We start from the raw sequence: 13,950 nt of genomic DNA, 5'->3' as shown, positions 1-13,950 counted from the left end.
GCCACCGCGCCCGGCCTCTAGACGTCATTTTATCAGTAATTACCTTAGCTTTTTTTTTTTTTTTTTTTTTTTTTTTTTTGCAACAGAGTCTCACTCTGTTGCCCAGGCTGGAGTGTAGTGGTACAATCTCGGCTCACTGCAACCTCCACCTCCCTGGTTCAAGCAATTCTCCTGTCTCAGCCTCCCAAGTAGCTGGGACTACAGGCACACGCTACCACGCCCGGCTAATTTTTTTATTTGTAGGAGAGATGGGGTTTTACCATATTGGGCTGGTCTTGAACTCCTGACCTGAGGTGATCTACCTGCCTTGGCCTCCCAAAGTGTTGGGGTTACAGGCATGAGCTACTGTGCCCAGCCTTTTAAGGGAATAAGGATTCCTTTTAAAATATAACCACACTACTATCCCACATAAAATAATAATCTATTATTATTAGCAGTGATCTCCATGTTTTTTTAGTTCCAATCAGATCCAAACAAGGACCTCACATTACCATACTGCTTTTTCTTGACTCATCAGTTTTTTGTTTGTTTTTGAGATAGTCTCGCTCTGTTGCCCAGGCTGGAGTGCAGTGGCACCATCTCAGCTCACTGCAACCTCCGCCTCCCAAGGTTCAAGTAGTTCTCCTGCCTCAGCCTCCCAAGTACCTGGGATTACAGGCATGTGCCACCATGCCTGGCTAATTTTTGTATTTTTATTTTTGAGACGGAGTCTGGCTGTCACCCAGGCTGGAGTGCAATGGCATGGTCTCAGCTCACTGCACCCTCTGCATCCTGGGTTCAAATGATGCTCCTGCCTCTGCCCCCTGAGTAGCTGAGATTACAGGCACCTGCTACCACGCCCAGCTAATTTTTGTAATTTTAGTAGAGATGGGGTTTGCCATGTTGGCCAGGCTGGTCTTGAAACTTGAACTCCTGTCATGCAGTTGGTTTTCATCACACATCCTGTCATGCTTTATTTGACCACTGACAATCACTAATAAAAGACTTCTTTAAGGGGTAGGTCTCAGTTCATCTGTTTGTCCCATAGGCCTCTGTCCTGCCTGGGAAGCTGCTGGGTACTAGAAGGGTACTAAGGTACTAAGTGGAAGATCCTTTAGGGCACATGAGCAGGAGCAGCAGTTAGACTGAGGGCCTTTCACATGTTAGCATAAGGTGGCCAGTCTCTTACTAGAAGCCCTAGATCAATCCTAGGCAGTTCATTCAATTTATTTAAAGAGGCCTCCTGTCTTTGGCTATGGTTCTACAAAGCTTTTGGGCCCTCTGTGTGCTTCAGGTATGGGATAGAGGAGCTGGTGGCACAGGACCTTCAGTGGATTCCTTCATTTTTTGGACCTTCTGAATCTTCTCCACGCCTGCTGTCTTCAGGTCCAGAGCCTCCCTGGGGTCCCACACGTTTCCTTGTCTCTCATTTCCAATGGTGCTTTCTTGTCCTTGTGCTCCAGACTTTAGTTTCTGTCATCACACCTCTCTGATCTGAACTTTTTCTATCTTCTGGAAATTATTTGAAATGAAATCCCTTGTTCTCCAATGATCCTTCTTTCAGCAAGAAGGCCCAATTTGTAGTTCAGAAGACATGGTGCTTTTTACAAAAAGTATGTTATTGTTTTACCATAAACTGGACTAAGTAGAGTGTGTGTGTGTTTAGAAAATATTTATTGAAGCCGGGCGCGGTGGCTCAAGCCTGTAATCCCAGCACTTTGGGAGGCTGAGACGGGCGGATCACAAGGTCAGGAGATCGAGACCATCCTGGCTAACACGGTGAAACCCCGTCTCTACTAAAAAATACAAAAAACTAGCCGGGCGAGGTGGCGGGCGCCTGTAGTCCCAGCTACTTGGGAGGCTGAGGCAGGAGAATGGCGTGAACCCGGGAGGCGGAGCTTGCAATGAGCTGAGATCCGGCCACTGCACTCCAGCCTGGGCGACAGAGCCAGACTCAGTCTCAAAAAAAAAAAAAAAAAAAAAAAAAAGAAAATATTTATTGAGTTTCCTATTTTATGGCAGGCACTCTTCTAGGCACTTGGGATAGATGTTTTCAGTGAACCAGGGAGACATACTGTTGACCTTGTGGAGTTTACGGTCTGATGGGGAAACACATGGACCATGTACTTATAAATATGTTAAGGGTTATGAGAAGAGACATAGGGGTACCATGAGACCATTACAGCAGGGGGAGCTAACGTGGCTCAGAGAAAAGGGCGCCCTAGGGAAGTGACATTTAATCTGAAATCTGATGGCTGAGTAGGAGTTAACCAAAATAAGAGGGAAGAGCCCTTCAAATTTGTATTTCAAAGTGCAGTAGCAAGTGAGAGTCTCAGACCAATAGAGAGTAGCAAGTGAGAGTCTCAAACCTTCTCCTGTTGGAGCACCAGGCTGTACTACCTCAGGATAGTCCCTTGCCTTCTTTGGATCTGGCATTCCTCACCCCTAAAATGAGGAGACCACATGCTCCTTTCAGCTGCAAAAATCAGTGAGTCCAAGACTGTTTAAAGTTAAGGTCACTGTTGAAGTGAAGGTCCATCTATCCCAAAACAGCTGTAGTTGGAAACTTATCTCAAGCTAGTGGGAAGTGGTTTGAAAAAAGGCAGGGAGGGGACAGTGTGATATCCTGTGAACCTGTCCAGTTTCTAGCCACATAATCACTGGGGTCAGGCTTCTCTTCTCCTTCCAGCTCTTCAGAGACACCAAATCAGCAGTCCAAAGGGGACCACAAAGTGGATCCTCAGGACATCGAACCCTGAAGAAAAAGCAGCCATGTGTACTCCAAAACCAAAAAAAATACGTCCAGCAGTGTCTTAGTCATCTTTTGTGGGTTTGATTCTCCGCCCCTCAAAAATGACTTAAGTTTCTGAATTCAAAACTGTGTGTGTGTGTGTGTGTGTGTGTGTGTGTGTGTGTTTTGATACAGATTATTATTCTGTCACCCAGGCTGGAATGCTGTGGCATGATCTCAGCTCACTGCAACCTCTGCCTCCCAGGTTCAAGCAATTCTCCTGCCTCAGCCTCATGAGCCTTCTGAGTAGCTGGGACTACAGGTGTGCACCACCACACCCAGCTAATTTTTTTTGTGTTTTTTAGTAGAGACGGGGTTTCACCATGTTGACCAGGCTAGTCTCAAACTCCTGACCTCAAGTGACCTGCCCACCTCTGCCTCCCAAAGTGCTGGGATTACAGGTGTCAGCCACCACACTTGACCAAGAACATTGTTTTAAGTGTAAGTGTGGTTCCTTCTCTGGGGCCTTACACTAGGATTGTGGTGAGATGATGTATTGTTCTCCTTCTTTTTTCCTGTTCTTCTGTATTTTCTTATCTTTTTATAATAAGCAATTATGATTATAGTTAGAACAAAATCTACTTTTATTCATAAATCTCAATCAATATGCTTCTCAATTAATTGTGTAGAGAAAACATGGACCTTCTAACTGCTTGGCATAGTGAATAAGTGAGTTGGAAATGGTATGGCAGCTGAAACCCGCCTTTGATAGGGTGATGAGCGATTGCACTGTACAGCAGCTATGTGGACTAGAAAGTGGGTAGTGGTGGCCAGCATTTCTTTATTCATATACTCCTTCAATAGATATCCGTCAGTTGCTAGCTGATGTAGTTGGAATGTTTAATGATATTGATAGATATCTGTTGGATGTCATGTTGAAATGGGAACCCCAGTGTTGGAAGTGGGGCCTGGTGGGAGGTGTGTGGGTTATGGGTACGGATCTCATGAATGGCGTGATCTCCTCCCCGTTGTCATGAGTGAGTTCTTGTTCGGTTAGTTCAAGTGAGAACTGGTTATTTTTTAATTTAAAAAAAATTTATTGGCCAGGCGTGGTGGCTCACGCCTGTAATCCCAGAACCTTGGGAGGCCAAGGCGGGCGGATCATGAGGTCAGGAGATCGAGACCATCCTGGTTAACAAAATGAAACCCCGTCTCTACTAAACATACAAAAAATTTAGCCAGGCATGGTGGTGGGCGCCTGTAGTCCCAGTTAGTCGGGAGGCTGACTCAGGAGAATGGCGTGAACCAGGGAGGTGGAGCTTGCAGTAAGCCAAGATGGCGCCACTGCACTCCAGCCTGGCAACAGAGCGAGACTCCATCTCAAAAAAAAAAAAAAAGCATGGGACTACATGTGTGCACCACCATGCCCAGCTAAATTTTTGTATTTTTAGTAGAGATGGTGTTTCACCATGTTGGCCAGGCTGGTCTTGAACTCCTGACCTCAGGTGATCTGCCTGCCTCGGCCTCCCAAAGTGCTGGGATTACAGGTGTGAGCCACTGTGCCTGGCCCTGGTTGTTTAAAAAGAGCCTGGCACTTCTCCCTCTCACACTTGCTCCCTCTCTTGCCGTGTGACATTCCGGCTCTCCTTTCCCTCTACCATGTCTAAAAGCTTCCTAAGGCCTCACCAGAAGCAGATGCCGGTGCCATGCTTGTTAAACAGTCTGTAGAACCGTGAGCCAAATAAACCTATTTTCTTCATAAATTGTTCGGCCTCAGGTATTCCTTTATAGCAATGCAAAACGGACTAACACTCTGCCCCAACAAATTAATCAATCTGTGTCTGTGATTTTCTCATGTGTCAGGCGGGGATAATAATTATACCTACCTCATAGAGCTCCTTATGGGATTAAATTAGGTAATTTATATAAAGCAGTTAGCATACAACTGGGCACACCTGTAATCACAACACTTTGGGAGGCCAACGCAGGCAGATCACTTGAGATCAGGAGTTCAAAACCAATCTGGGCATATGACGAGACCCCCGTCTCTACAACATAAATAAAATAAACAGAATATTACCTGGTATATGGTAAATATCCAATATTAGTTTTGGGGTTTGTTTATGGATTTCCTTATTTTAATAAGTATCTCATAATATGTACAAAATGCTGGTAAATTAGACACAGATCTTTTCCTTAAGAAGTTAGGATTCTGGCAGAGAAAAAAGACCTGCCCCCAAATAAATATGTGTCAACAGAGAAAAGGGTGTGTTTCTTAAGAAACAGAGAGTACTAAGGAAATTCAGAGGAAGGAGAGACCCCTTCTAAACTGGGGGTAGAGGGTGGAATTAAACAGCCAGAGTTTCCTTCATCCTCAAAGGAGCTGATACTACTGTCTGTGAAAAATAGCCAAGTTTCCTGAAGGGAAGCCCTTTAAGAGGCGGTAGTGCAAGGGGGTTGTGGATTCAGGACTGGCCCCACACAGTCCCTAGTTAGAGCGCAGGCTGTGCCCCTTGCTCCTGTGAGCCTTTGAGCAGGTTAGTGTGCTCACCATGCATCTGTTGCTACAGCTGTAAGATGGAAATATTAATAATATCTCCTGTACCTGATTATTGTGAGGATGACATTAAGTGGTGTTTACAGAGTGCTCAGTGCACAGCGTGGCCCCTGCCCACATAAGTGTGTCCAGTATTGTCAGTTAAAGAAGAAATGAATGTGTCAGTGTTGCTTTGGTTCTGTCTTCCGGGATTCTGTCACAGACATAGAATTACTCAGTTCACAAGGGAAGTGATACAAAGTACATGTTGTTGAAGAAAATGATGTTGTTTTTATGAATGGGCTCCTTACTATTATTTTTGTTCAAGTAACAAAACATGATTCAAAGCACCCATCTCAAGAGCCCAGCCTCATTTCCTGACGCCTACTCAGGCTTCTGGAATAAAGGCTCAGCCAAACAATGGCCCCGACCTCCAGCCCCTCCAAACTGAGTGCTGCTGCTGAGAACAGGCCTGACAGCTCTGGGTGGGCTTTTGTTCGTTACTCATCCTGACATTCTGGAGAAATACAGGACCCTCTTTATTTAAAATGACTTTATTTCATTGTCACATCACCATTAGGGCAAAGGATGATGAAACGGTCAGAATTAGACAAGAAGTATTCAAGTATTTTTCAATGTATAGTATGTGCCAGGCACATAACCAACACAAGAACCTTGGAGAGTAAGAGTAAGGCTATTCTTCTTCTCATTTTACACTGGGAAACCAAGGCACAGCAAGAAGGTCTAGTGTCCAGAAGGAAGCCCAGATCTCTCTGAGCTGTGAGCGACTGCTCTCTGTGGGTTACCAGAATGGTGGTTTTTTTTTTTTTTTTAAGACAGAGTCTGCACTCAGCTGGAGTGCAGTGGTGCAATCTCGGCTCACTGCAAACTCCGCCTCCCATGTTCAAGCAATTCTTCTGCCTCAGCCTCCCAAGTAGCTGGGACTACAGGCGCACACCACCACATCTGACTAATTTTTTTTGTATTTTAGTAGAAATGGGGTTTCACTGTGTTGCCCAAGCTGCTCTTAAACTCCTGAGCTCAGGCAATCCACCCGCCTGGGCCTCCCAAAGTGCTAGGATTACAGGCGTGAGCCAGCACGCCCAGCCAGGCTGGTGTGGTGTTTATTCCACAGCAGTCCTATGTCACATTGTTGAAAAGCCTTCAGATTGGCAAACTCCCTCCTCATATAGCCTGTTTTCTTGGGTGTTTTTTGATAAGCATCTATGTTTTCTGAGAACTAGTAAAAATGCTCATTAAACCATAAACTACCACAGCCTCTTCCCCACTACAGAGAGCTGCTTTCCCAGTAGAGCTCCGGTCCCACCTTCCCATCACCATCGAAGTGGCATTGAAACATATCACATCTGCTCCCTTTGAGAGAGTTAGTCGAAGCCCAGTCTTGCTTCAGGCCACATAGGATTTGGGTAGCAAAGCAAGGAAAGCAGCCTCTCTGACCTCGTGGCCTGCGTGCTTCCTTTCCCAGGCTGGCTGCAGCAACCGTTTTGAGAAATGGCGTTGGCATTGTCGTGTGTGGCATGTGTGCTGACCTAGTTAGGAGTTGAGGCTTCATTTCTAATTCTGTCCCTTTCGTTTTGAGCTGTGTGACCTTGGGCATGTCACCTGACTTCTCTGTATATGTCTTCTTATCCAGGAAGGAGAGGTTGATCATGTAGCCTCATAGCACTTATCTCACTCTCCTAAGGATGCTATGAGAATCAAATGAGATTATGTACAACGAGAGCAAACATTGATTCAATACTTACTATGTACCAAATACTTTCAATTTCCTTACATGTGTTTTTTAATTCTCACAATCCTAAAACAGAGGCACGAGTATCCCACTTGACAGTGAAAAAAACTGAAGTTCAGAGAAATTAAGTCACACAGGACTCAGATCCACATCTGTGGCTCCCAAATGATGTTCCTAACCACTATGCATGTCACCTTGCTTCCCATTGTACACAAAAGTAGAGAGATGTTCTTTGTCTTTCCCATCAAGCATTCTCCAAATGCAAGAAATGATCTCTCGTAACCACTGCTGTTCCATGTTGGTCCCTAAGGACACTTACAGTCTCTTACTTGTTTGTCTTGTCTTGTAGTTTATGCTGCTGCTTTTCATGTCCCTAAGGACTTGTTCAGTGAATTCTTTTGGTTTTACTCCCAAAGAATGTGTCCATCTCCTTCATAAAGGGGGTAAAGGTGCCCAGCTGAGCCTGGCATCTTGGGTAATGGCCTCTGACTTCTCCAGGGTTCTTCCTTCCCTCAAGCATGTAGTTGGGTAGCTTGTAGTAAAATGCTCTGTAATGCATTTGTTGATAAGCTCCCCAGTCACTGATGTTTATTCATTGAATCTCAGAAGTGGAAAGCAGCAAAGCCAGCATTTTGTTGATAGGGAAACTGAGGTCCAGAGAGGGATGTAACTTGCTTGAGGTCATTCATTCAGTTGAAAGCCTGACCAAGACCGGAACCCAGTTCCCCAGGGGACAGACCAGTGCTGTTTCCAAGCCTTCCCCGTGGGCACACATCACCTACTCTACATGAAGGACAAACTCATGTACTGTGCCCAGCATGTACCTAGGAGACTTGGGAGAAATTAAACAACTTGGAAAATTGGACAGGAAGAAGGAGATAGGTGTGGGGTGGGGTGAAGATCTCCACCTTAACTAGTATATTATATACCAAAGAAAGGAATTAAACACATGGGAAAGCAGACAACCCACTAAGAAGCAAAGGAATTTACCCAGGAACCCTGGCTCAGTGAGTGGATAGGAAACCTTTTGTCACTAAAGCTGCAGGGTTGAAAATTGAAGGAAGGATGTTAGGCGAGCGTGGTGGCCTGGGATGCAGTTACAGCCCCCTGGCTCATTGTCCAAAGGAAATGGATCTCTCCCGTGGACAGAGAGGTGGAAACTGAGTGAGTGAGTTGTGTGGTTGACATCATCAGGCTGAGCATTGGATTACAACAAATGGGGACTTACTTGGCCCGAGACATGGGAAACACCCACTAAAACCTCAAAGTGCTTTTCATTTAGGAGACACGGGGAAGAGACAGAGAGCGGGGTAAAGTGAGAATCCTGCCTGCACCACAGGTCTGGACTGCTAACCTTGAATCCTGGTTTCGTAAATTCTGCCTCCGCTTCTGACTGAGGACCGCTGGATTTTGAGGAAACTTTTGCTCTTGTAAGTAGAACTTTACTCTCCTCCCCTGCCCACCACCCCCAGGGAGAAGCAGAGCTTGGAGGCAGAGCTCTCTGGAGAGCTTGCTTTCCAGCCTGTTGGCCACAAAATGTCTATTTTTATATAATGATATATGTGAGCTTGCTCTGAAAATTATGGCCTTGTCTGAAACTGCCTAAGGCTAGTCAGGAGCCTCAAGTCTCACAGATGGGCTCCATTCAGATGCTGTTTCATTTTTACCCAAAGAACTTTGACAGAGTATTCAGAGCTTTAAAAGCAGCTCCTTGTTCCAAATATAGGTGAAGAAATAAACCTTCCCTAAGAAATTGGTGTTTGTAAAACCCTTACTTTTTTTCTGATTACAAAGGTGGTGTAATAATTTTTAAACATTCTAGAAAGAAAAGTCTCCGAAAGTGGTGAAAATTCCCCATGATCTTCCCCCTCAGGAATATGATTGTTGTGTTAAATTTCAGTTACAGATACGGTCAGACTTCATGAATTTATCACATATAAACCCAGTGCTACAGCAGCTGTGTGGAAAACTCCAAGATGGAAAGGGGTTGGGAATCTTTAACCTGGGTTTGCGATCTTTTTATTGCTTCCTTTTAAAAATTTGCTGTTTATGCCTAGAATATAAACAGGACATGTAAGCCCTTAGGCGTTTTATTTGTTGGTATCTGTTTTCAGGGTTTGAAACTAAGCAAGCTACTCTGTAGAGAGGAAAACCCAGGTCCCTTACTTGGTGGGTCCCTGAACTGAGGGTTCCTAGGTGGCTTGAGATGGCTTGCAGTGTGTGGGAGCCCACCTCCCCCATTAGCAGGTTAAGTATATTTGAAAAGTTACAGCTAACAGGGAAAGATTTCAGCTTAAACAAAAAGCTACCATATATTAGAAGGGTCACCCGAGGAAACTGTCACCTTGGGCAAGTGTTTCACACTCTCTAGGTCTTGTTTCTTCATTTGTACCTAATGAGGGGACAAAACTAGATGATCTCTGTATTTCCAAATTCAGTATGAAACGAACTGTCTGTATTTCTTTTCCCTTTGTGTTGGGCCCTTATGGCTTTAGGAGCAAAGTATCCTAGGTTTTTGGTTTCCCAGAAGAGCTAAAACCGGGTGCCTGGAGGACAGTTAAAAGAAGACATAAAACAGGCAACATTAAGTTACTTCTGAGTTTTTTTTTTTTTTTGAGACGGAGTCTCGCTCTGTCGCCCAGGCTGGAGTGCAGTGGCGCGATCTCGGCTCACTGCAAGCTCCGCCTCCCGGGTTCACACCATTCTCCTGCCTCAGCCTCCCGAGTAGCTGGGACTACAGGCGCCCACAACCGCGCCCGGCTAATTTTTTGTATTTTTAGTAGAGACGGGGTTTCACCGTGGTCTCGATCTCCTGACCTTGTGATCCGCCCGCCTCGGCCTCCCAAAGCGCTGGGATTACAGGCGTGAGCCACCGCGCCCGGCCTACTTCTGAGTTTTTATGGGTCTTTTTCAGGTTAGGTGTTCTTGAAGAAAGACAAAGACAAAGTCTCAGTGGTATGTGTATGTGCACACGCATACACAAGCACGTACACTTGGGGAGAGCGGAAAGAAGGAATTGACATTATGAGTATCTCTTAAGCACTAGGCCCTATCTTATGCTCAACCCTTTACAGAGCACTAGATGGTCAGTATTATTCCCTCCCGTCACCGACTGAGGGCAACCATCTACTTATAGGCTCTCATATTATCCTGAACCCCTTCATGTTTAACTGAACTGTATTTACATAATTACTGGCGTAACTTCAGTTCCCCATGTCTCCACTAGACCATCTGCACCCTCTCTGCGTGTCTGTCTAGCCCATCACTATGCCCCATTGCCTAGTAGAAAGCCTGGCACGTAGGTACAAAGGAGACATGACGTAATTTAAATGTAAAGCCCACCATCCTAGTTCCTAGTTTGGCAAGAGAGGGAGAAGAAAGGGGAAAATCCCTCTATTTGCCCCTGTTTCATCATTTAGCATAGACCTACCCCCTCCTGCCACAAGGGAAGGATAGCCACAGCCAGAGTGCAAAAAAAAAAAAAAAGCAAAAGACATCAGATCTTTAATTTTGAGTTTCTAAGGTGCCAGGTCTCAACAAATTAAGGGGTTTTTTTTCTTGCTTTCTTTCTCTCTCTCTTTCTTTTTTTTTTTTTTTTTTTTTATCTTTAAGCGCATCAGAGACCCTAATCCTCAGGAAGTTGTGGTATTTAGAAACTATTTGTTTGAATTAAGGTTTTAGTTAACAGGAGGGTTGTCTCCCAGGCTGGAGTGCAATGGCACAATCTCGGCTCACTGCAACCTCCGCTTCCCGTTTTTGTTCAAGTGATTCTTCTGCCTCAGCCTCTCGAGTAGCTGGGTTTACAGGCGTCTGCCACCACGTCTGGCTAATTTTTGTATTTGTAGTAGAGATGGAGTCCCTTGGCACTTCTTAAAGCTGCAGTCTTCCCCAGCATTTCATCCCATCGAAGGTGGACTGTTGCTGCCATGGACCCACTCATGGGCATGGGCAGTGGGAAGGCCAGGGCCGCCTCTGCTTCATCCCAGCCCCCCTGGGATCTTGAGATTTGGGGTAATCAAAAAAGCCACCTTTTTTCCTAAGGTAGTAGTGAGGAGGTGATGTTCCAGAAGGAAGGTACCTAGATTTTGTGGTCCCTGCCAGGAAGTGGAGAGTGGAAATATGGAATGCCTCACACTCCTCAACTAGGCCTTCATGTACCAGATGAGGGCGGCTTTCAGTTCTTGTTTTGTGTGTCAAAGTTGCTCCTGTTATCAGTGTGTGTTTCCTGATCTACCCCACCTCAGTCACTCCCGGCAGTGAGTTTAGGGCATCTTGGGAGTGGAGGTAGGTTGTGGAAAAGACGTGTCCAGAGATCTTATTTGGCTTTTGTATCTTCCTGAAATAAATGTCACACACAGGGCTGGGCATCTTGGATATGCTGACTTCTGTTAATCTTCACAGCAATGATGTGAGGCAGAGATCATCTCCATTTTACACATGAGAAAGGCACAGAGAGGTGCAGTGGATTGCCCAGAGTCTCACAGCTGGCAGGGGATAGAGCTTGAGTTCCCGATGAGAACTGACTATCCCCGAAGCCCTTGAATATTTCACCATACTGCAGTGCCTTTTTCATATCACCTCCCTGGATTTCAGTCACTCCATCTGTTAAATGATGATGAGTGAACTTGAGTCAGAAGTCAGAGTAGTGTTTTGGTTTTAATTTGAATGCCTTTAGGCAGGTGTGTTCTCCAGTTCATTGCCATTTGTGCATTCCCCTGCCCCATCACTTGTGCCCTCTAGTCTCCTCCCTGGCCCCTGGCCCCTGGCCCCTGGCCCCTGTGGGAATTTGCAACCCTGCGTCTGGTTGGTGTCCGCCATCTCTTTCAATTTAGACAATCTAGAGTTCGGTGAGAAATTGGAAAGGGATAGCAGGTAAGAGCTCTGCTCTCACCACCTCCTAGCCGGGAGATCCTAGACTGATCACTTCACCTTATAGAACCTACTTCTTTTTCTGGCAAGTGGGGGGTCACAGTCATACTGACCTCAAAGGGGTACCATGTGGATGAAATGAGATAGGGCTCATAAAGCACTTACTTGGTACAAAAATACATGCTTAGGATTAGCTGCTCTCAATTTCCAGAAAGAGAATGTCAGCCAGTGTACACAGGCATCTGCCCCCTCAGACATAGGATGGCATTTGCATGAGGAACTGGAAGTTATCTTTGAACTCATCATTTTGAAACCCCTGTGATGGACCCTGGAGCTGCCATGTTGGCTCTTCAAACATTATTTCCTGTCACCCAGTCAAGTGGTGCTGAACCTCACATCAGCCAGCCAGTGCTGAGGCCAAAAGCAGAAGTGGGTGCTGTTCTCTTGGGACCAGAGGACCCTGGCCCAGCCACTTAAGGAAGAAGCTGGTAGCATGTGCTGGGTGTGACAGACAAGAAGCTGAACTGGCCCAGTTAACTCTGCCAAGTGCTTTCACGAGGGGCCAGAAGGAATTCCTAAGTGGAGACTGAGGTGGAAAATCTAAAGTTCTGGGAAACAGGTTATTAATCATGACCCTAGGCTGAGCTCACTACCTCCTGGAAATCCTTCAGAAATGCCTTAGGAAAACTTGGAGTACTGCTCCTTCAAAGAATGGTTTCTTTGGAAGTTGCCATCGGCACCTATGCTGACTGATTATGAATTGCAGATTAGAACACATAATGCATCCGCTCTTACTGGAGGAAGCCCCTTTTCCTAAAAAGTCTCTTTTTAATCTTTCAAGAAATTACAGGTTTTAGCTTAGCTCTTCAGAACTGAATAATGGCCCTTCATGGCACTGAAGAAAGTATTCGGTGTATTCTTACTATGTCCCAGGGACCTAGGTCAGTTTTAGTACTGTTTTAGTACTTTATCAGTGTGGCCTTTAACATTCCATAAATGTACGTTGAGAGCCTGTTAGTACTAAGCACTGGGCTAGAGGACCGGGTAAAGACACTCCCTCTGGTCTTGTGGAATTCTCTGTCCATCAAGGGAAGATAGGCAGAGGAGTGAATAATTTTAATGGCATGTGAAAAGTACTGCGAAAGAAATATGCACAAGTGCTCTAAAATGCCAGACACTGGATCAGCATCTTGTGGAGGTCCTGATCTTGCACTGGGTTGATTCCTTCTGCTCTCTCCCTACAGTTCCTGACTCTGGGAGCTTTGCCAGCATTTGCATTAGGAAGCAACTGAGAGCTGCCCCTGCTGAAGCACTCATTTCTGGCACCTTCCTATCCCCTGTGGCTTCAGAGGAAAGAACACTTCCTCACAAAATGTATGGGCCCCACCTGAGAGGGCCCTGAATCTGAAGTCCAAAGTTGTAGTAAGGAAACAGAGGGACGGGTGACTTTTGTAGTCTAAAATCGCCACTGATTTTCCATTGGTTTGTTTTTATAACATTTATTGTGGATTTTTTTTTCTGATTGCAAAATTAGAATATGTTTAAGGGAAGAAAAGCTAGATAGTACAGAAAAACACACTTAAAATAAATCATCACTCAGTGATTTCACTTCTCTGTTTTTGAATAAGGGCCTGTCTCCCAATCCCCCCACCCACACCACTGTATTTCAAGTTTAGCTCTAATTTTAATTTCTCCCTGGGCAGAGTCTCATGTTTGTTTGCATATCTCAAAGGTGCTTGTGTTCTGGGCTCCAGTCACTACTATCTGCAGTTGGTTAGAGCCTGCGGCCATCATTTATACTTTCCTGTGCGTGTGCATGGATTCATCTACTGCTGAGAACCCTTTATGTGTTAGGCATCCTGCAAGGTGCTATGGGGAATGTCAGGGTAAATAAGACTTTGAGGTTGGAAAAAAAAGACTCAGATAACATGAACACATTGTGAAAATGCCCCAAGATAGGGACAGAGTCCTGTAGAAAGCCTAAGAAATTGGAGGAGCAGTAGCATTTGAGCTGAGCCTTCAATAAATTTTTCACGTATTTAGCCAGTATTTTTTGAGAACCTAATACCCGCCAGGCACTGG

The 13,950-nt window shown here is 45.3% G+C and overlaps 1 protein-coding gene across 4 annotated transcripts in view; it reads left to right on the top strand.

The window, feature by feature from the left end:
- PKIG (cAMP-dependent protein kinase inhibitor gamma) overlaps positions 1-13,950 on the top strand; it is a 92,005-nt gene that overhangs the window by 46,045 nt on the left and 32,010 nt on the right. For 2 of the 4 annotated variants that reach the window (XR_007729245.1, XM_050806620.1), the window contains exon 2: positions 8,282-8,429. The exons of the other annotated variants lie outside the window; for them this stretch is intronic. The gene's annotated coding sequence lies outside the window, so the exon portion shown is untranslated. The remainder of the gene's footprint in view (positions 1-8,281; positions 8,430-13,950) is intronic. 4 annotated transcript variants of the gene reach the window in all.

The sequence above is a fragment of the Macaca thibetana genome, chromosome 10 (genome assembly GCF_024542745.1).
Source record: "Macaca thibetana thibetana isolate TM-01 chromosome 10, ASM2454274v1, whole genome shotgun sequence".
Classification (NCBI taxonomy): domain Eukaryota; kingdom Metazoa; phylum Chordata; class Mammalia; order Primates; family Cercopithecidae; genus Macaca; species Macaca thibetana.
The sequence above is the reverse complement of the archived record's forward strand: the minus strand, read 5'-3'. Positions and strand labels throughout refer to the sequence as shown.